The sequence below is a fragment of the Mus pahari genome, chromosome 10 (genome assembly GCF_900095145.1).
Source record: "Mus pahari chromosome 10, PAHARI_EIJ_v1.1, whole genome shotgun sequence".
NCBI classification, from domain to species: domain Eukaryota; kingdom Metazoa; phylum Chordata; class Mammalia; order Rodentia; family Muridae; genus Mus; species Mus pahari.
In genome coordinates, this window is record NC_034599.1 from 35490384 (window position 1) to 35517215 (window position 26832).

At 47.2% G+C, this 26832-nt stretch overlaps 1 protein-coding gene across 9 annotated transcripts in view; it reads right to left on the bottom strand.

The window, feature by feature from the left end:
* The window catches only part of Gramd1b (GRAM domain containing 1B), a 234647-nt gene that overhangs the window by 92139 nt on the left and 115676 nt on the right, over positions 1-26832 (bottom strand). Inside the window, exons 1-2 of one of the 9 annotated variants that reach the window (XM_021205895.2) lie at positions 6647-6763; positions 6015-6061 (exon numbers count right to left, since the gene is read on the bottom strand). The exons of 5 other annotated variants lie outside the window; for them this stretch is intronic. The gene's annotated coding sequence lies outside the window, so the exon portion shown is untranslated. 3 more of the 9 variants (XM_029543027.1, XM_029543026.1, XM_029543025.1) reach the window with 3 other exon arrangements.

Consider the following 26832-nt stretch of genomic DNA (forward strand, 5'->3'; position numbering starts at 1 on the left):
AAGTTTGCTTATTTCTCTAAGCCTCAGACCCATCACTTACTCAAAAGGGCAATGACAGCAGCAGAGGCACCAGGCAGTCAGGAGTTTATAACGTACATGGAGCAAGTCAGTGTTGAACGCATTCCAACCTCCACGGAGGTTTCTACCCAGCGCCTACAGATCCACCACCATGCACTAGAAGAACCAACTGCTCCCTGCTCTACTTCTTGCACACGTTGTCTCTACCTTTTCCAAGTTTTTCCTATTACACTATTGTTACGGACCTGTATTGCCTTAAACAATACAAGAGAACAACTACTTACAAAGCGTTAACCTAGATATCTTTGTGTCTTTCCTGTGTGTGGTATTTATTAGGTCAGTATTCACTGAATGGGTACTATACTCACGGCCCAGGCTCAGTATAACATTGCAAAGACAGGCCCGATGGCCTCGTTGGACTTTTAACTTTAAAAAGGATAAGACACTGCATTAACCAAATAACAGAGTTTAAAACAATAGTTCCCAGGGAGAGGCCTATCTAATCAAGATATCTCACCTCTGGCTTTCGAAGTGAACACAGTTTGTAAACATTTTGCTCATTTATCAGCTGACGAGTCATGGTGGGAGGCTCAGCTACCCTACACGGAGTCAGCTTGTGTCAATTATTTCTTGATTAGTCTGGTCTTTATTTGAGAGCACTAGCCAAAAAAAAAAAAAAAAAAAAAAAAAAAATGGTACTCAGTATTTGATGTCATCCTTTATTGAGATAGGCACTTCCTATTTGCATGGCAGGTCCAGAACTGTGCTGTTAATGTGTACTGTTGCCACCCCTGCCAATAAATACAGGTTTCTTGGGGTAGAGCAGACTGCAATGAATGAGTATGGATTTTGACTTACTTTCTAGCTTCAGGATATTTTCTTATTTTGCACAGGATTGAGAAGGCGTGTGTTGGGGGTTGTGAGAATCACCTAAGGGTTCTGATACTAGACACAGTCTTTCAACATCCCAAAAGACATTAGACCAGCCTGCTAGAAGGAAGTTAATAGTTCTACTTCCTTGGTCTTGTGGTTAGCACTCATAATGAATGAACCTACAGACTCTTATATTATGCCACTGGTCATATTTGATGGTTCAAGGGTACCCAAAAGCTGGTATGAATCATGATATAGGTTTGATTTAGGTTGAGACAGGGTTTCAAAGTGGAGCCCTGGCTGCCCTGGTCAGCTTCAAACTCAGAAATCCTCCTGCCTCTGCCTCCCAAGTGCTGGGATTAAAGGCATCCACCCTATACCTGGTCCCCATGATGAAGGTTGTGCATGGATCCATGGTGAACTTGGGGATAGTTAGAGTAACAGTAAATTTCAAAAGGATCAATATATTTAATTATTTAATTTTCAACAGGACCTCCTTTTAAATTTCATGTTAAATTGTTTTTTTTTAATGTAAATAGGGGCAGTAGTCATTTTATATCTTAGTATGGTTACCCTTCTTGGATTAAAAAAAAAAAATCTGGAAATGTCTCCCTCCGGGAAAAGGGCCCTGTGACTCCGAGGCTTGGTGATCAGCTACAGGCGACTTGAGAACTGAGATGGGGTCTTCTGACAGTCTCTGCCCTTCAGTGTCATCTGGGTCACAGAGGTTTCCAATGAGACGTGAATGCTTTAAGAATGCCTTGGAGATATGTTGATGACACCCAAGTTTCTGTGGGCATCTACAACCACTCCCGTGACCTCAGACACAGGTTTCCATGGTTCCTGGACAGCTTAACATAGATGGCTCACGGCACTCAGATTGTCTCACTCCAGGTCTACGCCTCCTGACTCCGACCTGATGTAAATCCTCAATGGATGGCAGCATCATTATCAAGTCATCCACCGAGAGACAGAGACCCCACCTTAGATTCCTTCCCTCTCAGCTCCCATTTAATTAGATTGTAAGTCCAGTCAGTCCTAGGTCCAAACTAGGGCTACAGTTTCTCTTCTACCACCGTTTGTTACCTCCTCTTGCCATCTGTTGCTGCACTCTCTCCGACTTGGTCTTTACCTTTAATCTACCAGACATTACTGAGTAGTAGCTCTTTTCCTGTGGAAAGCAAAGGATGTCAGAGCACCTGTAGACTTAAAAACAAAAAAAGCACAAAACTCAATGGGCAAGGGTAGTGCACACCTTTAATCCCAGCATTCAGTAGGTGGAGGCAGGTGGACCTCTATGAGTTCAAGGCCAGCCTGGTCTACAGAGTGAGTTCCATGACAGCCAGAGCTACACAGAGAAATACTGTCTCAATAAACGAAAACAAATAAACAAACAAACACCATAAAGCTCAGTGCTCAAGGAGTTCCTGGTCTGATACAGAAAGACCAACATGTTAAAAAAATAAAATTAAAAATAAAAATGAAATGAGCCAGGCATGATGGCTCATGCCTTTAATCCTAGCAATGGATAAACTGAGGCAGGGAGATTATTTTGAATTTAAGGCTACTCTGAAGTACATACTGACGTTCAGGATAGCCGGACTATCCTATGAAATACTCAAAAGAACAGTCCATTGATATGTAAATAAAATATCGAAGTTGGAGCAAAATAAGGAACCATTCTGTCTGTCGACCAAGGAGTGGGAGGGTCATGCTCCTAAGCAGGTCTGATGACAGCTCAGAGTTCTTCTCTCCAGCATTTTTGGTTATCTCAGTATCTTATGAGGCTCTCAGAACATTTCTATTCCGTGCTTGTATTTCTCACTTCATCTTCGGCCTTGATGTCTACACACTCGCTAACCCCTAAGCCTGGAGACACCTGCTTGCTGTCTCCCTCTGCTGTTGAGAAGGTCTCCATGAGCAGCTGCCATCAGTGACCATCCACCCAAACCCAGCAATGTCCTTGAATCTTCAAGGCAGCTCTATGGTGCGGATGTCCTTATTCACACAGAAACAGACCAGCAGAGGCCAAGGAAACTCACTCAAGCTCACAGGGAGGATGGGTGTGCTGGAATCTGAACTCAGAACCGTGTACCTCCAGTCACAGCTATCCCATGGCTCACTGTCTCTTTCCTGACCACCTCCTTCCCAGCCCACTCAATCAAAAAGTACTTCTGTGTTCTCCCAGGGATAGCCATTTCTCTTCTGGCCCTCATTGCCTTGTTTTTTGTTTTGGTTTGGTTTATTGTTGTTGCTGTTGTTTCAGCTTTTACAACAGGGTTTCTCTATTCTGTAGTTCTGGCTGTTTTGGAATTCTCTGTATAGACCAGACCAGCCTCAGACTCACAGAGATCCACCTGCCTCTGCTTCCCCATGTACTGGGATTGAAAGTGTGCACCAATAGGCCCAGCTGACTGTTGTTATCTTGAAATGCCATAAGATGTTTGCTTACCTGCCTTCTCCCAAAGCTGGTGAGCGCCCACCCACATGGCATGTGCTATTTCTCTCTGAACCCCCTTACCTGGCTCTGCTGCCCCATCAGTGGCATTTACTACACCTCCACTGAACGAAGGATTCATAAATGCGTCTAGTCTCTGTTCTCAAGGGATCAAAAACTGTCTGAGCGCAAGTTAGCCTTCATATACCTTCACAGATTAAGACCTGCGATACCCCGATCTTAAACTGGGACCTTGAAGAAACAAAACAGGCAGTGTCATGAGAAGAGAGACTCAGAACCCAGACTCCCGGAAGTGAAGCCACGCCTCCAAGCCCTCCTCCAGGAAATGAACAGAATCGAATAAGGATGCTGTCATCAGGACTGGCCACACCTCCTCAAAAAAAGGCTATTTTTCTGTAGCAATGTAGTTCAGTGTGTTAGAGCTGGGGAGAAATCTGAAGGCAGCAACTCAGAAATAAAGCAGGGCAGGCTAAGGTACGAGGAGACATTTACATGTATTTAGACCCGTGAGTCACAATATGAATTTTTACTCAGCTATTCGTGGGCTTTTTACATTCTCATGGGTCCAGGGCATCCAGCCATGACATAGTCTCTTTGTTTCTGGGCTTCCGGCTTTCTACCTGGCCTATACAACCAACCACTTTATGAAAGCATCTTGAATCAAGCTCAAGATTCCTCAGCTTCAAGTTATAAGCTTTCTGCAGAACTGATGGAAACCATGGGTGATGTCTTCATGAAACCCACCTAGGTTATACTGTGTCAAGTTCTGTCTAAGAGTGTGGGAGGTTCATGGGCCTTGGACCATAAAGCCAGTTCATGGTTTGGTGATTCACAAGCCAAGACGGAAGATGCCCTGAAATAACTGTTCAAAGAGCTTGGATCAGAGAGGGTTAAAGAAGTCCTCAGATTGAATACTCTCAGTTCTAGCAACTTTGTGGTCCAGAACCTGAGAGCAAACGCTAAGCTCAGGAATGATCCAACTGTTGTGTTCTGGGTCTACAGCCGTGACCAGAGATGACCTGAGACCTAGGCTAAGGTATAGAAAGGCCTAAGGAAAACGGGGCTGTGTATGCTTCCACCCCCACATGCAAATACAGACACAATGTGACCACATCTCTCTCCGAACTCACTCCAGAACTCCCCAGCGCCCCCGAGGCCACGCCTTGCTTAGACTTTACCCTACCATCATGCCCTTAAGCTGGCAGGTTGATGACAAACCACTTACAGGTTCAAGAGCTAGATCACTGGCTCCAGCATCACACAAGTCAGGGACAGCAGCATCCCAACCAGACAAGAAACCACATACAGCAAACACTTTTGGACCCAAACACAGCACAGATGCCCGCCCCCGTAACAGCCAATGCGCAGCACCTTACGACATCCCATGTACTGGATGGTTATTTAAGTATTCGTGAAAGTAGGAAGGGAGCGAAGCAGTCCTGGGTAATCTGCTCTCATTTGAGTTCTTTCCCTTGCTCTTCTTCAAGTGTGCGTCAGATCTCACCTGATGTAAACAACAGATAAACGTCATTTTTACCTTTGTGTTGGCTAAAAGGTGAGAGCTCAGAGAGGTTAAGTAACTTCCTTCCAATCACACAGCACAGAGGAATGGAAGAATCACTCAAGTCGAGGATTCCAAGAGACCTGCCCAGACAGTTCTGCTTGCAGCACCCTGGCTGCTTGGGCCTCCTTTCTCACACTCTCTTCCATTCGCATCACAGGGAACCCAACCTGCTCCAGAAGTCTGAGCCTCTTCGAGTCTTCCACCTCTGTGAGAATGGAGACTCGGCCATCTGGCTGAACAGCAAGGCCCCCAGTAAAGGCCTGTGTACAGGTGTCTCCTTGTACACAGGACAGGGGGTGGGGAGGGGCTGTTGAGACTTGCCTCCTCCAGCGCCCGATCTACTACCAACAGCTCAGGCTCCTTGTTTGGAAAAATACACAGAAAAGCAAAATTCTAATCGCCAGCAGGGTCCAGAATAAGAACAGTACTCAACAGCGCCCTCTAGTGTATCCAAGGCCATGGGTACAGCACCCAGCCACCTTTACCCTTCAGAGGCTCAGACCAGCCAGGCATTGGAGCTCCTAGGATCTCGGGGAGGGACAGCGCCTGTCACTCAGGCACCAAGACCTCACCAGCTCCAAGGCCAATGTCTGCTGCAGGATGAGCTGACTCCACTCCTAAGGCTGTCCAGTCCACAACCTCCCACCCAGCCCATACACAGCAGCAAGGGAAAGAACACAGAAGTTGAGAGACAGTATTAGGATGAGCCCATGGAGGAGGAGAGCCGGGAAGAGGCAGAGGAGGAAGACAGAGAACAGGGGAGCCCAAAGCAGACAGGATGAAGATAAACAGAAAGCTGAGCAAAAGCTAAAGAAAAAGACAGACATGGAAAGTGAGTCCAGGCAAATGCCCTAGGCGTGGCCACGTTCCTAGTCTCCTCCAGCCACAGGCTCAGATGTGTGGATAAGAGGTGGCCGGTGTGCTGTGTAGCACAAGACACACCCTCCCCTCTCCTGAGGTCATTTCCCTCTCCTGACACAGCCCTGACTGCTCCTGAGTGCTGGGCTGAGGGAGGGGAGGGGAGAGAAAAGTGAACCAAAGGCGGAACTCGCAGAGCGAAACCACTTACGCACAGTGCGGCCGGCAGCATTTCCATCCTACCTTTGCCGTCGCCGCCACGTCGGCCGGATCCATGACCCCGGCTTGGCCTGGGGAGCAGAGCACCATCCAGGGAGAAAAGGCAGAGTCACAAATGTCCACCCAGAAAGAGGACACCACCCCTCTGGAAGGAAGGCCAGGAGAATGAGACCTGCTTCCACTCTCCAGAGGGCCCCCTGGTACCTCCTCAGTTGGTAATGGAGGAAAGCATCCTGGGGTTCCCAGCCAGTTGGGGAAGCAGGCAGTCAATGTCCCCACAAACACCCACAAGGCCCAGTCAGTCCATTTCCCCTCCCCTTGTACTTGGTCTCAGAAGGGCAGTGTGGGTCTCCCCAGGCTCCCCCTGCTGGGGGAGAGGATGCAGAGTGGAGGCCCTGCCCCATCACTGCCAGCTGGTACCCAGAGATGAGGACAAGGAGCACATGTGGACAGAGGCTGCTGGAAGATGCTGAACCAGTGCTGGGTCACAAGGAAGGGCGAAGGTTTGGGTTGGTGGGGGCAGGTGTTAAGGTGCAGGCACTCAGATGGAAGCAGGGGGAAGGTTCTGTGCGAGGAGGAGCTGGAGGCACCGCGCTGAGTGGCACAGCAAAGTGGAGAAGGCGAAGGGAAAGGGACTCCCCCGTAAAGCCACTCACCTTGCAATAACATTCAGACTGACTGAGGCCTACACAGAAGCCAGGGGCGGGCCGTTCCCACACCCCCAACTCCACTCCCAGAGACTCACAGCCTCTGTCTAAAGGTGCATGAGAGCAGCAGGCAGCCAGGCTGGATCCGCAAAGGCCCCTAGCTCCGTTGGAGCAGCCTGATTGGCGGAGCAGGATGACTTCATCCAGCCCCATTCATCACTCTAGGTTTTCTGCCCGGCAGGGACAGTCAGCTCAGCTTGCAGCAACTACAGCTTCCTCTCTGGCCCTTAAAGCAGGCAGCCTGGGAGAGGCTCTATCTGTCAGAGGGCCACTGAGCAAAGGGAACTGGCCAGAGTACTCTCGCTCTCACAGTCTCCCGGAAAAGCAGAGCAGACCGCTCGCACTGCTAAGGAAAACAACAACAACAACAACAACAACAAAAAAAAAAAACAACAACAACAACAACAAAAACCCACCATGCCGGTATTCACTGTAAGCATCCTGTCAGCCGGAGCCGGCACCGATGGAAGACAGCAACACTCCTCAGAGAGCACTCTGCAGAAGCTGGAAGCTGTACTCTCCCCACAGAAAGTAAGGTGTGGAAAGCCAGATGCAAGCCCTCAAGCATGCCTCAGATCCTCCCCGTGGTCATCTCCTCTCCATGAGTGAGGCTCACCTGGCCAGACTGTAAGGACAAGGATTCCCTTGTGTCCAGCATTCCAAGCCCATAGAGAGTGACCAAAAAATGGAAGCTTACAGATCCACTTTACAACTTACGGATCCCAGAAAAACTAAGCCCCAGAAAAAAAAAAAATTAGCAGATCAGTGCAAGCATGTCAGCCTCTGGAAGTCATTTCCACTCAGGCTTCTACTAGATAAATCTACCAGGAAATCTGTTATTGGGCCAGGGAGATGGCTCAGTGAGTAAGGCATTTGTTGCTAAACCTGAAGAACTGGGTTCAGTCCCCAGGACACACATGACAGAGCAAACTGACGTCCACAAGTCATCTTCTGACCTCTACAATGAGCGCTATGCTATGTGTGGGCAAGCACACACACAAATAGATAAATGTCATTTTTAAGATACAATTACAACAACAACAACAACAACAACAAAACCTATGATTCCTGAAGAAATGTCTTTCTTCACTTCCAAACTCCTCCCTTCTTCCTGAGACCCTGCTCAAAATCCAGCCCCCAGACCATTTGTCCTTCCCCTCCCTCATTTCTCTTCATTCTTATCACTCAATTCAAGCCCAACTTCATAGCCTAACACAAAAACATATGGCGCCAACGTAAACCAAAACCATCAGTAGACCAGGCAAATATGGCCGGCTGCAGATAGATCTGCTGCTTCTACCTGAAGTGTGGTCGTGCCTCCCCAATATTACCTGGACAATCAGGAAGATGGTGTCTATATGCTGAAGGAAATCTGACCCTATAAGACCCTTGCTTAGCCCAGCCTGCTCAGGTGACGAATCTTCCTGACCCAGACTCACCATCAAGTGACCCTACCAAGTGTTCATATCCCTGCGATGGCATCCTAGCCTGCAAGTCCCTAACGTCTTCTCTGCTGTCCACTCCCCTGCAGGAGACTCAGTAACACAACATGTCTGCGAGCCAGGTAACAGAGCAAGGCAATCTATGAGCCACGAAGTCTCCCTAACTCCGCACACAGGCCTCTTGGAATCCAAGCTCAGCACTGCCTTTGGTCATGATTGCTTGATTCAATCACAGTGGATAGGGCCCTTTAAAGGGAACAACTCTTTTGTTAACATTTTGAATTACTGCCACTTTTTACAAGAGAAAATGATCTTATTTTCTTCCTCAAAACATCACCACACAGACACTATACCCAGCATGCATCAGTGTACACGAGCCTGGCTTAATGACCAGAGCAATGAAACTGTCCACTCTCCGTTTTCACAGGGCTCCATAATTTAAGTTGGGTCTCCAAATCCCATCATTTCCTTGAATACTCTATGATCCATGACACCAAGATGATTAACCTGAGATTTGTCTAAGGTCATACTGTGAGCAACTGAAAACTGAACTCAACCTTACATGATTGGTCGCATATCTTCCTCCAGAAACCACTTCTCTGTACCTCCTCGGTCTCCTTCCAATTCCTCAAGACTTAGAAAACATCAGTTGAAACCAAGTGAGAGGCAGGGGATGTAGCTCTAGTTGGTGGAGTGCTTGCTTCCCACACATAAAGCCCTGGGTTCAATCCCTAGCGACTCATGGACGGGACATAGTAATACGTGCGACAACCCTAACACTTAAGAGCTGGAGACAAGAGGATCAAAACTTGAAGGTCATTCTCAGCTACATAGCAAGTTTGGGGCCAGCCTGGGCTACATAACCCTGCCTCGCACAAACAATAACAAAACAAATCCTAACTTAATGCCAAGAGATTTATTCATGCCTTTAATCCCAGTATTTAAGAGGCTGAGGCAATAGGTAGATAGGTAGGTAGGTAGACAGATAGGTAGGTAGGTAGATAGATAGATAGATAGACAGACAGATAGACAGACAGATAGCTCACTCAGCAGGTAAAGGTTCTATCACATCTATTTCTGTAACTCTGCTGAATTTTTTTTAATAAGCCCCATTCTATGGTCATGGTTGAATCTACTGGGGACACGGGGGGGGGGGGGAGGAGAGAGACCTTTCTCCTACTCAATGAGGGTACACCTACTAGACTCCTTTAAAAACCCAAGAGCATGGGGACTGTGCCACTCCACAGATATCACACTGTCCTCTTTACTCAGAGGCCTGACAGGTTCCCTCTGGCTATCGTGTGGCCTTCAATCCTCTCCCTGCGCCTGGGCTGACAATCAAATGTGCAGACAGAAGGCAGAAAGCCGGTGCCTACCAAAGAGGACGTTCTGTTTCATCAAAATCACACAGAGACCAATTCCTTGATAACCGGAGTCGGCCTAGTCTCTCCGATGACTCAATCCATCTACCTACTCAGTTCTTAAGGAATTATCACCAGGTAAGGAAGGTAGTACACACCTATAATCCCTTGTGTACTCACAAGGCAGAGACGGGAGCAACTGCACACGCTTTGAGCATAGCTGGTCTACATAGTGAGTTCCAGGATAACTGGGGCCACTTAGCAAGCTCTGACTCAATAAAGCAAACAACCAAACCTGCCACGCATCCCTGGAAGGCGAACTTGTATCAGCAGTGTTGAGAGAGCATCAACAGAAGCCTAAGGCAGTTCAGGCCTTGAACACCCCCAGCCTCAGACAGAATGTAATTTGGTACAGAACACTCAACCTGCAATGGTGGGGGAGCTATATATTTCAGAGTACAAAGAATATTCTGAGAAGAACAAAAAATGAAGAAACATAAAATTACACACACACACACACACACACACACACACACACACACACACACACACGGTTTTTTTCAAGACAGGGTTTCTCTGTATAGCCCTGGCTGGCCTCAAACTCAGAAACCTGCCTGCCTCTGCCTCCCAAGTGCTGGGATTAAAGGCATGAGCCACCATTGCCCGGCCAGAAAATGATATTTAAAAGAGGAGAAACAGCTGCTTCAGGGGCCATTGGATTCATACCTCTTCTACTTAGCAAAAAGGACATGAGAGAGTACTTATGAAATAACCCTCCAGCCTATACGCTTGCTTTTGAAACTAGAGACCTGAATCTCCCGGTTCTCCAACCCATTTCACTTAGCCTAATAGTTAGTGAAGGGGCAAGAAAGAAACACTCCTTTACAATATTCTCTGTCTAGGGAAATTATTCATACTAATCACTCTATCTTAGGTATTACTCTCTGCTTAATCACTGCACTTAAGCACCAAGTTAAGGAGAGGAAGTGATAAAGACCCAGACACCTTTGAGAAGGTTGGGTTTTGACAGCCGAGTAGAAGGTGATGTGGGAAATCCAGTCTCCAGCTCCCTGAGCACAGATCTGAGGCAGAACACTGCACCTGCTTCTGCTAGATGAGCCCTCATGGTGGCGGCAGCAGCTGCTTGAGAGGTTGGACTACAAGGAAGCCAATATGGTTGTTTCAAACCCTGGTCAGAGAAACTTTCCCAGCACTGCATTCTGGGAGTTGTAGTTCTGAGCAGCAGGCATTTGGCAGCCATGTTTGCACTACTTTCAGAGTATACAACAGCATTTGGATTTCTGTACCAAGTTTAGAAATCTACAGTCAGATGTCTTTTCCAAGAAGGTTAAATCCCTTCTCTCTAGTGTCTGGGTGCTATGGGAAACGGGAAAGAAGGCAATGAGACTAGGAAAGTCTCACAGAACTGTAGGAACTTGAAATAAATGGGGAGTCTAAGAGCTCTCTTGTAGACGCTCTGGTTATAAAAGATGGGTCCTTTGGAAGGACAAACAGGAAGAGAGCAAGGGCAGCAGGCATTCCCTTGCAAGTGTATATCTGCGTGAGTGACTTTCTCATCCTTTGCTCGTTAACCATCAAACCTTCAGCAAAGCACTGAGCATAAGGAATCGCTGAGAACTTAAGCTCTGACTCAACCATTCACCTCTGTGGAATGTTGGGCAAACTGCTTGGCCTGACTGTGTCCCCATTTCCTTATTTGTAAGTCACGGGTGTTACAAAACTAAAGCATTTATAAATCCAGAAAACACCGTAAAGGGCTTGGATTCATGTCTGACACAGACATACTAAGTCAGAGTGTGCGTCTGTTCGTTTGTTACTCAGTGCTAGTCTTCCCCTTTGCCGTGCAACCCCTGGCCCCAGGGTGTACATTCTAAGTCTCTCCCAGAATTCATGGTCGGGGCAGGTACGCAGCAGAGAAACCCAGAGCTGTTTGAGGTTAAACAGAGATGTGAAAGCAGCATGGCAAACAAAACAGTCACTAGAATAAGACCAGGAAAAAGAGTGTGTACCAAGGATGCTATGGGGAATATTAATGACGCTAGACACTAAGAGAAAGCTGGACCTGGGCTCAAACAGAAGGAGGCCACATACAGTAAGTGAATGCACAGCTCTGTATTCCCATCACTCAGGAGGCCGAGGTGGAATGGTATGAGTTCAAGGCCAGCCAGGAGTGTGGAGGTGGAGGCAGAAGGATAAGAAGTTAAAAGACATCCTTGACTACGTAGTGAGTCAGAGGCCAGCCTGGGCTACATAAGACGACACCCCCCCCCCCAAAAAAACCAAAACAAAACAAAAATACTGTAATCTACAAGGCAATCAGAAATGTGGATCTGGCTGAGCATGAAGGGAAAAGGAGAGCAAGTGACTAGAGTCAGGGTGGGAATGACCACAGGAGGATAAGATGGAGCACCAGAGAGCTGGGGACAGAGAGATGCTGTCTTGGGAAAAGTCAGAGACGTAAGAGCCAGCCCATGCACAGATCAGGTTCAAATCAGTCTTGCAAAAGTGAGCTGCTCTCTGGATAAGTGGGGGCTCAGAGTGGAAGAAGTTTAGATGAGGAGGGAACAGAGGTAGTAGGAAGGGGCACAGTAGAAGAAGGGGAGCTGGCCAGGCCTTAGAAACTAGCCCTGTGTGTCATTGTACCTATCCCCCTGTGCAGGGTGAGGGAAGGCACAGAGGGAAAACTTTAGGGATACCTGCACTGAGGCAGGAAAGGGAACCCCAGGACACCAGACTCCCAGAACTAAGCAAGTAAAGAACTTTCGGCACCCGCGTCACAGAGTTTTCAAATGTCAACCAACAAACCAAGAGTTTCAAAACTTGAGCTTGAATCCCACTTACTAGCTCATCCATCACTGTCCTATAAAGGATGACACAAGGGAGCCTCTGTGTTTATGCACTTGTGGGGGTGGGGCACAGGTGCACAGAAGCATCCTCTGCTCCTCCCACCTCTCTCCCCAGCTCCCCTGGCCTTCCTAGAGCGGGGTCACATGGGTTTCTCTCCATCTCCAAGGAAGACACTGGCCTTCAGACTAAAGAGGAAAGACAGAGAAGGAGTGGGAACTGGGCAGTTCACTGCATATTGATCACAAGCCTGAGGATAAGGCAAAAAGAAATACCAAGTCACCTGGGAAGCTAGCAATAGATAAGATAAAATGATTGGTTTTAGGACACCCCCAGCCTGCCATCTTCCTGTTTGCTGCAAATGGTTAGTGGTTCCTGGGCTATGCACCAGGCAGATATTAAGAAAACAGAAGCTGTATGCCTAGGCTTCTTAGGCATAGTTCTATTACATTAATTAATGTTTAGAACAGGGTCACTGGAGGCTTCAGGCTAAGGATATGTTCTGCTCCTCTAAGCAAGGTCTAGGACAACTTGCATCAGAAACTCTTGTGATACCCATTAACAGGAAAACTCCTGAGCCTGGGTAGGCATCCGTGAAGTTAAGGTTGCAGCCTAGGGATCTGCATATTGATCAAGCTCTTCTTAGCAGTCTCAGACACATACAGGGCTGAGAGCCACACACAGCCTTGGCGATACAACTGGCGATACACTCGCTGTCCAGAGGGCGTGGACACTAACCCACTCCTGTACAGGAAGGGTTACAGCTTGCATTCGTAAGTATATTTTTATTTTGTACTTAAAATCTCTCCATCATCATACAAGCTACACAGAAGGGCACAGCCACCATGCATTGGTAATACATACCGAATACGGCTTTGCAACCATGCTGATGTAATCACCTCCACCCCACTGGTCCAATAACTGCAGTGCTTAGACGGGTAAGCTGCAGAGAGCTGCTCTGAGCTTCCACTGTAAATCAGTAATTGAGAAGAGGAGTTTGGCCTTCAATTCCCCACCTCAGCCTTGGTGTAAGAAGGGAGACAGAAGCAGAGTAGGACCAGCCTGATGTTGGAGTCTCTGTCACGAGTCCAAGTTGTTTCCCACCTACACTCCTTCTTTATTATAACTGGTAGGAGGGTGAGACTTCTCCTAGCAGGAAGTAGAAAAGCTGGGGAATGAAACTTACCATCCACCACTGCCAGTTGTCCAAAGCTAGATTCCAATTATGGTGTCAGCAGAGAGAGGGTACTTTGCTGAGCTATAATTAACAACCCCCTTTCTCAGGCGGAGAAGAAGTGCTGGAGTAGGAGAAACACAGCGCAGGTGATGGTTACACCTGCAGACAGTTCTGCTGACGGCTACAAAACCATCCAGAGCTGCCAGCGAGGAGAGCGTTAAGCCAGGAACACTGAGAGGGGCGGCAGAGGCAGCCACGAGCTTCTCTGCTATGCCTCCAGGGCTCAAGTTCTGCTCTCCATTATCCACCGTCCACATGTGCCGTCTTCCACAAGACCAAGTGCTCCCCCAGAGTGCGTGGGTCAGGTGAAGAAGGGACACATGGTAGTAGGCAGCCACAGATCAAACCATTCCCATGATCATGGGAAGTCCAAAGATTAATGGCACTCTTCTATATGGGATAATGTCACTGACCCTCGTGATCGTAAGACATGGCAAGTTACAGCGGAAAACCTTCTCTCAACTTAAAAAGAAAAAAAAAAAAAGAAAAAGAAAAACAGAAAAAGAGAAAGCCTCAGTCATCCATTGGTTCAGACTCAATAGATAATTTTCAGGACCTATTGGGTGCTAAGGGCTGACTAATGCAGGAGAGAATGACTGAAGCAACACACACACACACACACACACACACACACACACACATAACTGTGACTTGAGGTAAGTGCTTAATGCCAAGATAGAAAGTAAAGCCAGATGTGGTGGCATACGCTTGTTAATTCCAGCACTTGGGAGGCTGAGGCTGGGGGATCACGTTGAATTAAAGATCAGCCTGGGCGATAGAGCGACACCCTGTAGTCTCACACAAACAAACAAAAGAGAAGAAAGTGAGGGGGGCAAACTCACTAAAGGAAGAATTCTCTTTGGCCACCAGCACTGACATTGTCTGCTGAAGGCCTACTGTGTGCATGGCACAGCCTGTGCTGAGGAGAGAGACTCAGCCCAGCTCAACATCCATCAAACATGAGACACCCTGGGGAGGGAACTGTCAGTAAGTGGCTACATGGTGACAAGCACCTGTCTCTGCTTCCTATGTGTGTCTCGTGGGTAGTGGTGGGAGCTGCAGAGACAGACAGACAGACAGACAGAGACACAGAACATCAAGATCAAATCGAAATCAACCTCTGCTCCCTACCTACTTTGAAATCCACTCAGCCTCTGACTACCTTCTTTTTTCTCCTTTTCTCTTCTCACGTTTTTAGACCCATTTTTCCTTTCTCCAATGCTAACCTTTGTCTCCACACCAAAGGAGAACGGTGTCCCCCCCGCCCCTCCCCACGGCTTGCACAAGTCCCTATGTCCCTGGGAGCCATTGCAAAGGCTCTGTGCTGAACTCTGGGTCAGCACTTGAACCCCTTCCTCCCAGCCAGCTTCCTCCTCTCCGCTTGTCACAGAGGCCAAGGCCTAGTGTGGTCTGCAAGGAGCTGCTGCAGCACAGCTTCTGCCAGATGAGGGGCCTGCCTTAAGACAAGGGTCCTACATCTGGGTGATAACACACATCTCCATGTCAACACCCAGTCCCGAAGCAAAGAGGCACACTAGGTGGCCACTCGAATTGGACGACCCACACACGTCCATCCTACGTCCCTATCAGTCAAAACCAATTCTCAGCACTCACAGAGACCAAGCACTCGGAATCCAGCACCTTTCTCTCAGGCCCTCAAAACTCTTTACTGACTGATGTTCCACGGCAGAAACAAAAGCTACCATTTAGCTAGCTACTTACGAAAAATGGAGGGAGGCAAGTCACCTCTTAGGAATCACACGGTGAGGCACAGACTCCATCTCCCAGCCCACGCCTCCTCAGCTGTCCACCTCAGCTTTTCCCTTCAGCCTCCTGCAACACATCTGTCTCTCTCTCTGTCACTCGGCAGGGAGGAGTCATGGAAGTCAAGGTCCAAACTATTCCTGCCTCCGTGAAGACACCCACGGCATCTCAACCCTAACCTGCCCCTGCCACTTACTTGGCTCTCAGAAAGGCCAGCTTCCTCCTCAGACAGGAGACACGGTAGTAGCAAGTCCTCTTGACAGCTGTGCTGCATGAGACAGTCTCCGTGTGCAGATTCTGCACCATGCCGGGCTCAAGAGAGGGCTGGCCACATGGCAGCCGGGACCTTGAGGGCTGCAGGTTCACTTTGGAGGAGCATGGAGGCACGGCCTCTGCAGCTGCCCCAGCGGTAGACAGTGAACTCCTGCCCACACAATCTCCATCCTCGGCTGTCCCACACAGAACACGGGCCCAGTGTGAGAGGGTCTGTGTGATCTACGCTATCATAGTCGCCCCTGCCTTCTCTTTGAGCCACAGTTCCATGCTGAACTCTCTCCCATCCTTCCACATCTGTCAGTGCTCTGGATATCTGGCAAGCTTCTGCCACCTCTGTCCTCAGACTGGGAGGATGGAGGTGTACCTGCATGTGACATCAGCTGCTGGCGCTGGAGGGGAAGGAGGGGCAGCTGGTATTGCTCCCAGAGGGATTGCTGCTTGGCTCCTTCCTTAAGGTAAAGATCACCTGAGTCAAGCAAGGCCATGGGGAATTCAGTGGCTAGACAGGTAGGTGGAGCTCTTGTGCTGCAGAAACCGGCCATAGAGGACAAGTTCTGTGCCAGAAACAGCAGTATTGAAGGCACCTCTGCCAGCAGGATGTGGTGGCCATCTGAGTTTCCTTTCTGTTGCTGGGATCAATCACCATGACCAAAGGAACTTGGAGAGGAAAGGGTGTGTTATATCTACAGGTTAGAGTCCATCATTGAGGGAAGCCAAGGAAACTCAGGAGGGAAACTGATACCGGTGCCTGTCTGTGTGTATGTGCCCACATCTGGAGGCGCCTGTCTGTGTGTATGTGCCCACATCTGGAGGTGAAGGCTGACTTCAGGGGTCTTCCTTGCGCTCTCTTTTTACTTGAAGCAAGGTCTCACGGAACCTGCAACACGTCCAGCTAGCTAGCCTGTCCACAAGGATACTTTACTTCCACTACCCAAGTACGGGGACTACAGCTGGGCTACATCCTACATAGCTTTTATGTGGATGCTAGGGATACAAACTCCAGTCCTCGCCAGACTCTGTCCATTAAGTGCTATCTCTCCAGCCTGCCAATGGGTGATGTCTGCTTATTGTTTTGTTTTTCTTGACAGGGTTTCACCCTGGCTGTCCCGGAACTAACTCTGTCTCTGCCTCTGTCTCTCTGTGTCTCTGTCTCTGTCTCTCTCTGTGTGTCTCTCTGTCTCTGTTTCTGTCTCTGTCTCTGTCTCTCTCTGTCTCTCTCTCTCTCTGTAGACTAAGCTGGCTGAGAACACAGAGATCTCCCTGCCTCTGCCTTACAATTATGGGACTAAAGATATGCACTACCACTGCCTGGATGACTTAAAAAAAAAAAACAAAAAAAAAACTAAATTAGGGAGGCAGCAAGATCACTCAGCTAAAGTGAAGACTCTTCCTAAACAAACCTGGAGAGCAGAGTTCAAACTAGAGAGATAGAAAAAAGCACAAAGTCCACAAAATTGCTCCTTGGCCTCACACACATGCTGTGGTATCTGTGTCCAGGCACACACACACACACACACACACACACACAATAGGTGTTTTCAGATCTTCAGCAGGCAAAGGTTCTTGACCCCAAGACTGAGAACCTCAGTTGCATCCCTGAAACCCAATGGAAGGAAAGAAGTGACTCCTGAAAGTTGATCTCTAACTACTACATGTGCACAGTGATATACACGCTCCCTTCCACACACGCGCACACACACACACACACACACACACAGAGAGAGAGAGAGAGAGAGAGAGAGAGAGAGAGTGACAGAGACACAGAGAGATGTGATATTAAAGTTTAACTAAGTCAATCAATCAATCAATAACTAATGTAAAACGAAACCCAACCCCTAGACGGTTCCCATCCCACCTTGGGGAGGATGTCATTCCTCACTACTCAGAAGAAGACATCTGGAAGTTACATCTTCCCTCTTCCATCGCCAATGACTGCACCTGGACCACTGGCATGCACCATGTTTCCGCTCCCTGGAAGTGTCTCTTTTCCTACCCTCTGGGTCTCTCCTCCTTGTCTCCCGGACACCTGGCTCCCTTACACTTCAGCAGAAGCACAGCCCAGGAGAGCAGGCTGAGAGTCGACTCAGCTCCGAGGACCTCCCTCCTCCCACGCCCATATGTGCACATCCAGTTCCTTCACAGCCTAAAGCAGATCTTTGAGTGTTTGTAGTGCTAGGGAAGGACTCTGAGACCTCCAGCACACTAGGGCAAGTCCTTCTCTACTGAGTTACCCTGAATCTCCAAATGAGTACATTTTAAGCTCTGCCATCTGAACTCCACAGCCCCTGCCTCGACTGCCTCTCCATTGGCTTATACCAAGCAACAGTTCACACACTGCATGCCGAAATTAAAACTCACTAACCATGGCTGCACTTAAAATTCTTCTGAACATGCACAGTATATTAATAATACTTAATGCAAGCACATAAAAAACACTAACCATAGATGAGATATATCCTTATTATAAGTTATCAACCATACAATGGGCTTTATTTGCACGAGACTATGAGGTATGATTATTACACACATTTTAAAAAAATATTTATTTATTTATTATTTATATAAGTACACTGTAGCTGTCTGCAGACACACCAGAAGGGGCCATCAGACCCCATTACAGATGGTTGTGAGCCACCATGGGGTTGCTGGGATTTGAACTCAGGACCTCTGAGAGAGCAGTCTGAGAGAGCTGAGCCATCTCACCAGTCCCTATTACACACATTTTACAAAGGAGAAGAATGAGGCACACAGATACTTCATGACTTCCCTCAATATCACAAGGTATGTGCTTGAGCAATGGTTCTCAACCCGTGGATCACGACCCTTTCGGGGGTCAAATGACCCTTGCAAAGGGGTCACATGACAGAGAGCCTGCCTATCAGATATTTACGTTGCTATTCATAACAGTAGCAAAATTACAGTTATGAGGTAGCAATGAAAATAGCTTTATGGGTGGGGATCACCACAACATGAGGAATGTGTTAAAGGGTCGAGGCACTAGGAAGGTGCAGAACCACTGTGCTAGAGCCATGGTTACAGTGTAGGAGGCGCTTAGCCTCCAGGCTGTGCTGCCTTTCCCACTGCACAAGCCAGAAAACCTTAGCCTCACCTCGGACAGCCCCCCCAACCTGGATGTCACTCCCGTCAGCTCTATTTCTCACATTTTTAATTGGCTCCTCTTTTTCTGTCCTCACTACCTCCATTCAGAAATAGACCATCTGGCCACGGTCTCAGTGTTGCTATGGCAGTAACTCCTCTCTGCCTACCTCTGTCCTTGCTGGCTTTCTCCCCCTCTTTCATTCTCTACACAGCCTTACCTACAACTGGGCGGCTTCTTGGTTCTGTGTCTATTTCCCCTCACTGGACAGCAAGCATCAAAGTGGCTAACTGGATCATGGCTGTAGACAATGCCTAGAGTGCATGGCATATAGTATGTACTCAATAAATATTTAAGAGACCGACTAGGTAAGGTGTCCATCTATCTGCACTCCTATGTGTTTGTTTCTCAAACCTCTGAGCATCTTGCCACACACACCTGCAACCCCATCATTTGGGAAGCTGAGCCAAGAGAATTGTGAGTGAGAGGCCAGCCTCACCACATAGTGGGACCACTGTTGTGGTTTTTTGTTTGTTTGTTTGTTCTTTAAGAAGGTCTGGAGATAGCTAAGTTGATGAGGTGTTTACCACAGAAGCATAAGGGCCTGAGTTCAGTCTCTGGCAGACAGAAAAAAAAGTCCAAGCAGGCAGACACATTTGTAATCTCGGTGCTGGAAAGAAGTCAGCCAGCCTTGCTCAGTTGGCGAACACCAGAATTGGTCTCAAAGATGGACTCCACCTCAACGAGGACACCCAAGGTTGATCTCCAGCCCCAAGGAGCACACCTTTCTGTAGCCATGCACACAAATGTATAAGGCTCTGCCTTTCCCTGAGGATTTATACCTAGTTAATGGCTGCTGGAGGAGGGAAAGACATTTCCCCAGTGGTGTAGCCTCTGATACGTCGCTCATAAATCTCAACAATTTTGTAAACAACTCAAATTAAACTCAATAGGGCATTTTTTTTTGTTTTTGCTTTTCTAATTCTTTTCTACCTTTAATAAGAAGGAAGATGAGGGAAGGCAGAGAAGAAAAGGCAGGCTCCGTTGAACACTCACTCTGCAAGTGCATTAATTTTGGGCTTCCCAGCCACCAGAAATTTCATTATTAAACGCCTGCAATGTAAAAGGGGGAGGGAAGGGAGATCCAGGCACTCAGGGTTACTCTAGGCTATGTAGCAAGCTCAAGGCCAGCCTGAGCAACCTGAGGCTGCCTCGGGAAGCCTCTGTTTATAAGGTTGCCCAGGGAGACGCAGGGCATTCCATCTGTCCAGATCCCTACAAGGCTTCCTGTCAACACAGAGCACTCCGCACACCCCATCAAAGACCTCCCTACCTGCTCAGATAACCTTCTCTGGCCTCAGGAGAAGCCCCCTCCTGGGACGGCAGACTTAAGTATCTGTGGTTCCTGAGCTCTCTCTCCCTGTTTCCTCCAGCTCTCTTGCCCCTCCATGCTTGAGTGCATCCTGTTCCTTTCCCAGGAACACTGTCCATGTGACACTCCCACTCATCCCGGAGCGCACGGCTCAAGTGTCACCCTCCAGAGTCTTTATGGATGCGCCTCTGAGCCTACACCCCAAGAACTGTTAAGCCGCTCCCAGGCAGGTAGGTGCTACTTAACTTCATTGGGCCTCAAGTCTCCTAAACTGGGAAAAACATAAAACAAACAAAACAACAACAACAACAAAAACAAAAGCAGTTATCCGTTGGATAGGACCACAGAAAAAGTGCTATGCTAAGATAATATGTAGAGGACTCACTGCACAGTTTAGAACTTAACAAGGATTCTGTGTTGTTACTGAATGTGTAATTTCAAGCCCATAAATATCGGACACTTATCTGCAAGTGTGTCTCACTATTAACAAGACTGAAGGGTGATGTCACTCCTTAGCCTGTTTATCCACCAGTGTCTAGACCAACATTTTTTATCCAGATGATCTCTTAGGCACATATTTTTATTTACTCTCTGAGAATTCCATATATGCATAGAAAGTATTTGGATCATATCTAGCGCCCACTCCTCCACGAACGCTCCTTCTCTAACCCCTCCCAACTTCATGTCCGCGCCACTTCGTTAGTGTTGTTATTTTATACCCCACGGAGTCGAAATTGGTGCTGCCCCAGGAACAAGAGTGGACGACCCCCACTGGAGCATGGGCAATTCTCTCCAGCAGCTATCAACTGCCAACCACCCTCAGCTCAGTGAAGCCTCATGAGAGCCTTCTGTGCCTTTGCTTCCAGGTCAGTAGAGCATAACCACATTATGAATCCTACTCAAGAATCAAGTCTCTCTAGGAGGCAAAATGAGAGTAAAAACAGTAACAGACAAACATACAAACAAACCTACCACTTATTTAACACCTACTAAGTACCAAGTTTATGTATCACCTACCTAACACCTAGCACTTTACAGACAGTATTTTAGCTATTCTTCACTAGATATTATAAACAATAGACCTTTCCGAATGAAAGGGCAAGAAAAGCCAAGTACATTATAGTTACACTTAGAAATGGAGGCATGGCTTCTATGGTGGCATTAGGGAGGTAGAAACAAGCATATCTCTGTGAGTTCAAATCCAGATTGACCTACATGTAGCAAGTGACAGGCCAGCAAGGGTTACACAATGAGACTGTGTCTCGAGTATGTAAGTAAGTAACTAAGTAAATGAGTGAATGAAAAAATAAGGAAATAAACATATAAATATATAATAAAATACTCAGTTACCACCTAGAATGATGATACATACCTGTAATCCCAGACCTCATGAGGTTCAGGCAGAACTGTCTACATTGTGACATTATCTCAAAAGACTAACATCAAAAAAGCATTTAGAGCCAGGGATGTAGCTCAGTAGGAGAGAGTTTTCTTGCCATGTGAAAAGCCCTAGGTTTGGTCTCCAGCACGTCAAATAAATAAACAAAGCACGTCAAATAAATAAATAAATAAATATCCATTTAAGAAGAAATAAATAAAGTCAGATATGACACAGACCTTTAATCCCAGCACTTGGAAATTGTAAGAGGAACGAGATTTCAATGTCATCCTCAGTCATACAATTACTTTGAGGCCAGACTGACTTGTTCGAAAACATGTCTTGAAAGCAAAATGAAACAAAAAACAGGAGGAAAAAAAAAGTCTTGCAAATAAACTGTGGCTGGCTGTAAGGTATTTGCTCTTACCAGTACAGCAGGCCCCATCAGCAGCCAGAGCTCCTCTACCCATCTTGGAGTTGGGCTCTAGCAGCTCGTCTGCATCCTTTGACTATCTTATAAAGACTTGTGGCACACATGCCTGCACACAGGGATGTCTACATGAATGTGCACTCCGGTTGCAGGGGCAGGGCGCTGCGGCCCAGCCTTGGCATTTACATACTTGCACCTCCACTCCAGGTCTCAATTTTCCTGGTGCTGAAAGGTAACCAGGTCAGCTGAGACCACATTCTCCTGAAACTCACCCACTGCACACAAAGGGTCCTCAGTGAAACATCTCCTTTCCTACAATCTGTGCTTTGTTTAGAAGTCCCTGCCACTGGGAGAAATGGACTAAGTGAGTTCTGGGTACCTGAGAAACTAATTGGTCTAGTTTAAGGGGAACCTGAAGACTAATATTTCAGCTTGGCACTGGTCTCTCCTAGAAGCAGAAAGTGGATTAATGGTCTACACACACACACACACACACACACACACACACACACACAAGTAAGTTTTTTCTTTTCCTTTTTACTGGAAACCTGGCAGGAGTGTAGAAGTGTCCAACTTCTGAGACAGCCCTCCTTCTGACTCCTTACTCATTTCCCAGTAAATGGATTCATTATATAAAATTAACCCCGACGTCATAGCTGTCCGGGAAATCACTGTTGCCCCATTTGACCAGATAGAAACAGTTCATTTACAATTGTTAAGACAGTCACTGATTATATAAGCTCACTTCAGTCCAACAATGGAGCTAGTCCAGTAAGATGTAAGACTCCTAGAGATGCTACAACCATCTCAGTTAATGTGAGCATCCTGTAATATTCTCACAATGAGACAATCACATGATGATTACCCTATTGTCAAGTGATGCATAGTTGGAGTAAGGTGGTTATCTTGTCTCTAAATATTATGTCCCTCCTGGACTTTACACAGGGTTGGAAAGAATCAATGTTTTATTAAACCAACTAAAGAGCATCTTATTTAAAGGAACTATAATTTTAAAGAGTTTTAAGATTTTTCAAAAAATAAATATTAATTTTCACCTGTTCTATGAAGCAAGCTTTCATGACCCAGAGTATTAGAAGCAGCCATAGACAGCCTCATTCTTGGCCACTGTCAGTCCCTACTGCCTTTGGCCCCCCAGAGGAATGTCACAGAGTAAATGGGAAGATTACAGGAAAGACTTACAGCACAGGAAATGTGGCTGTTAATGAGACAGTGCAGTCTTCCAAAAGGAGTAAGGGGCTGGAAGCATAGCTCAGTCAGTAAAATGCTTGCTGACATAAGCAGAAGTTCCATCTCCAGGAGCCCCGAGCTTATAATCACAGCCAGCATGGGGGAAGGCAAAGACAAATGGATCCCTGGGGCTCGCTGGTAGTTTAATCAATGAGTTCCAGGCCAATGAGAGGTCTTGCCTCTCTTCTACATGAAATAAAAAAAAAGAAAGAAAGAATGAAAGCAGAGAAGGAGGGAGGGAGGGAGAGAGAAGGAGGGGAGGGAGAGGGGAAGGGAAGGGAGGAGAAGGGAGGGGGAGGGGAAGTGGAAGGGAAGGAGGGGGAAGGGAGGGAAGGAGGGGAAAAAGGGGGAGTGAAGGGGAGAGGGAGATGGAGAATGGACAGGACCTGAAGAAATACACCAGAGACTGACCTTTGATCTCTACCAGCATCACTGGCCCTCCACACACACACACACACACACACACACACACACACACACACACAGCTCAGAGTCAGGCACATGGGCCACATCCTCATTACTACAGAAAATCTCTTTACATTGAAATCTCAGTCCATTACAGCTCAGTGATGGCTGAAAATGCATTAAAGGAAGAACTGAGTATAGGGTATACCCTGAGAACTTGTTATCGAAAGTAGAAGGAACCCAAGAAGGGAAGGCTTTGACCAAGGGAAACACAGGGCAGCACCTGGGCACCTCAGATGGGAGCACGCACAGGGCCAGCCCGCCTGAAGCACACTTCTGACAGATGCCAAGGGTGATCGTTTGTATAAGCTTGGCTCAGGGAATGGCACTATTGGAAGGTGCACCCAACTAAATGTTGTTTTTGTAAAAGTTGCCTTGGTTATGGTGTCTGTTCACAGCAGTAAAACCCTAAGACACCAAGCAAGCCAAGGTAAATAATGTCCATACCCACCGTGAAGAGGTTAGGGAACTGAGCAGGTTCTAAATGGGAAAGAAATTCAGGGGGCTTTTGTAGAGGCTACAAGTCTAGATGAGAGAACCTTTTATGGAGGTACATGTGGTCAGACAAGGTGGCTGAATGTAATGTTTACCAGTGTCCACTTCTAAGCAGCCAACCAAAAGCAGGTCTGTGCTAAGTAGCAACATCCAAGAGACAGGTATCCTAGGGAGGCTGTTGTCGGGGTTACATGTAATTCAGTACTCAGTTCTCTCTCCCTGGAATGGTCCAAGCAATGGTGATAACGTGGCAGGAAGAGAGGGGTTGGCAATAGACCCCAAAAGATGGAGTACAGTTCAGGACATCACACACTGAAAAACCAGGCAGTATTCATCCTGAGATACTCAATGCATTGGCACAAAAAAGAGAGCTGGCTTAGGGACCTCTAGGCCATTTATTTTAAGGGTATGCATGCTAAAAATCTGTACAGCCACAGAAATGCATAAGCTACTCTGGGGATTGAAAGAATACTCAGATCAAAACTGATTAATTATTTTGACTAGTGTTGGGGGGCTACATATTCACAATGACTTCATCTAGATTGGACTTAACCACTTATTTGGGCTAAAAATGGGCATAAAACTGAGAAATGGGACAGAATTCAAACATGGCAGTTAGAGGGACCTTGGCATGCAGGTTCAGGACAGAGTGTCGTTTGACACACTACCTGCCTCTGGCTTGCTTTCTCCTGTGAAGAGGGAGTTCATTACTTGGAGAGGCCTTTTGCGTCACACAAACCCTTCGTTCTAACCTGAGCTGAATGCTTCTCTTTTACAACTTAACACTACTTTAATTCTATTCCAATTCTATTTTGTAGGATTTTGTATATAGAGCTAGGAATGGCAGCCCATGACTGTACCCAGCAATACGGAAGTACAAAGGCCAGCTCTAGTGAGACCTTTTCTCAGAAGTGAGTGACATTATACTCACCAAGAACATCCTCTGTTCCGGTCTAACCTCCTTCTGTCGGCCAGTTCTTGTTTGTTTGTTTGTTTGTTTTTGTTTTTTGAGACAGGGTTTCTCTGTGTAGCCCTGGCTGTCCTGGAACTCACTCTGTAGACCAGGCTGGCCGAGAACACAGAGATCTACCTGTTCCTTCCCCTGGAGTGCCGGTGTGTGCCACCAGCTCACGGCTTTCAACCAGCTCTTAAAATGACATTGCTTCAGAACCATTCTCTTGACTCTAAAATCCATTTTGAAAAAGCGGCCCACTACACACTCAGTTTCACGCAGATCACAATCACGCCCACCGCCTTCAAAGACCATCTGAAGGGTGGGGTAGGGTAGCTCTGTAATCCTAGCACTTGAGATTCGGGCAGCAGGGTCAGTTATTGGCCTTTATGCGGCTGACAAGTAAAAACTCCACGCTCTTTTTCCATAGGAAATCCTTTCAAGTTAGTCAACATTAGACTTACAAAATAATTTTGTTTGTGTTTTTCGAAACAGGATCTCCATGTGTGACTTGGGCAGGCCTGCAGCTCTGTAGACCAGACTGGATTTACACTCCCAGGGGTCTTCCTAGCCCTGACTCCAGAGCGCTGGGTTAAAGGCATAAACTGCCAAGTTCTCCCCGACCCCCCCACCAAAATGTATCTTGAGGTGGCCCGATGGCTTACCAGGTAAAGGAGCTTGCCACCAAACCTGAGAAACCAAATTCAATCTCCAAGACTCACATGGTAAAAGAAAACAGACTCCTGAAAATGGTCCTCTAATCTCCATATGATATCCAAACATAAAAAAATCACACACACATATATACCCCCCATACACACACTAAATGTAATCTAAAATATCTTTTATGTAAATGATCTTTTCTAATATGCAATTGATTTTCTCCTTTAGAACATGTATCTCGAGCTAAGCGCAGAGGCATACCCCTATAGTCCTAGACTAGAGGAAAGTGAGGGAGGAGGATCTCAAGTTCAGTACAGGCTAAGCTACATAGCAAGAGGCTGACCCAAAATTAACAAAGCCCAGAGCCCCTGTGGCTTTCTTTGAATTCCCCATCTGCTGCCCGTCTCTTTCCCCGGCTGTAATTCAGGATGTGTGTTCTGCGTGCTAGAGGTCAAGGTTCAGCACTGCAGGTCAAGTCATCTTTCCTTGATTTATACGAAGAACAATCTTAATTCCCAACCAGAAACCCTTCTGTTTATACTCACAGCACTAATGAAACTCACCCTGGCTGGTCTTCATATCCATAGTGCAGAGCCAGCAACTCTCACCTCCTCAGCCCAGCATTTAGGAGCCTCCATATTCCCCATGTAGCCTCTCTATCAAGACATCCACCTCTTCTCCAGTAACCCCAACACACATAATCTGCTCCACTCCAGACGATCTGGCCTTCAGGGACCAGGAGTGCCCATCTCAGGACACACAGACTGCTCAAGTACAAAATACCTTACCCAAAACAAAAAGGAAACAAAATTCCTTTTTCCTACTTTAGTCATGCCACATTCAACCTTTAAAGAATGGTGCACAGATTTAATCCCAGAATTTGGAAGGCAGAGACAGGCAGCCTCTGTGTGTTCAAGGCCAGCCTGGTCTACAAAGCAAGTTCCCAACAGTCAGGACTACATAGAGAACCCTCTCTCTCAAAACAAAAACAAAAACAAAAACACCATAGTAAAAGGCATGACTCAACTCCTAACCTGCCCAGAGCCTTTGGTCTTCAGTTGGCTTCCTCCCTTGGAGAGCCAGCCCCATG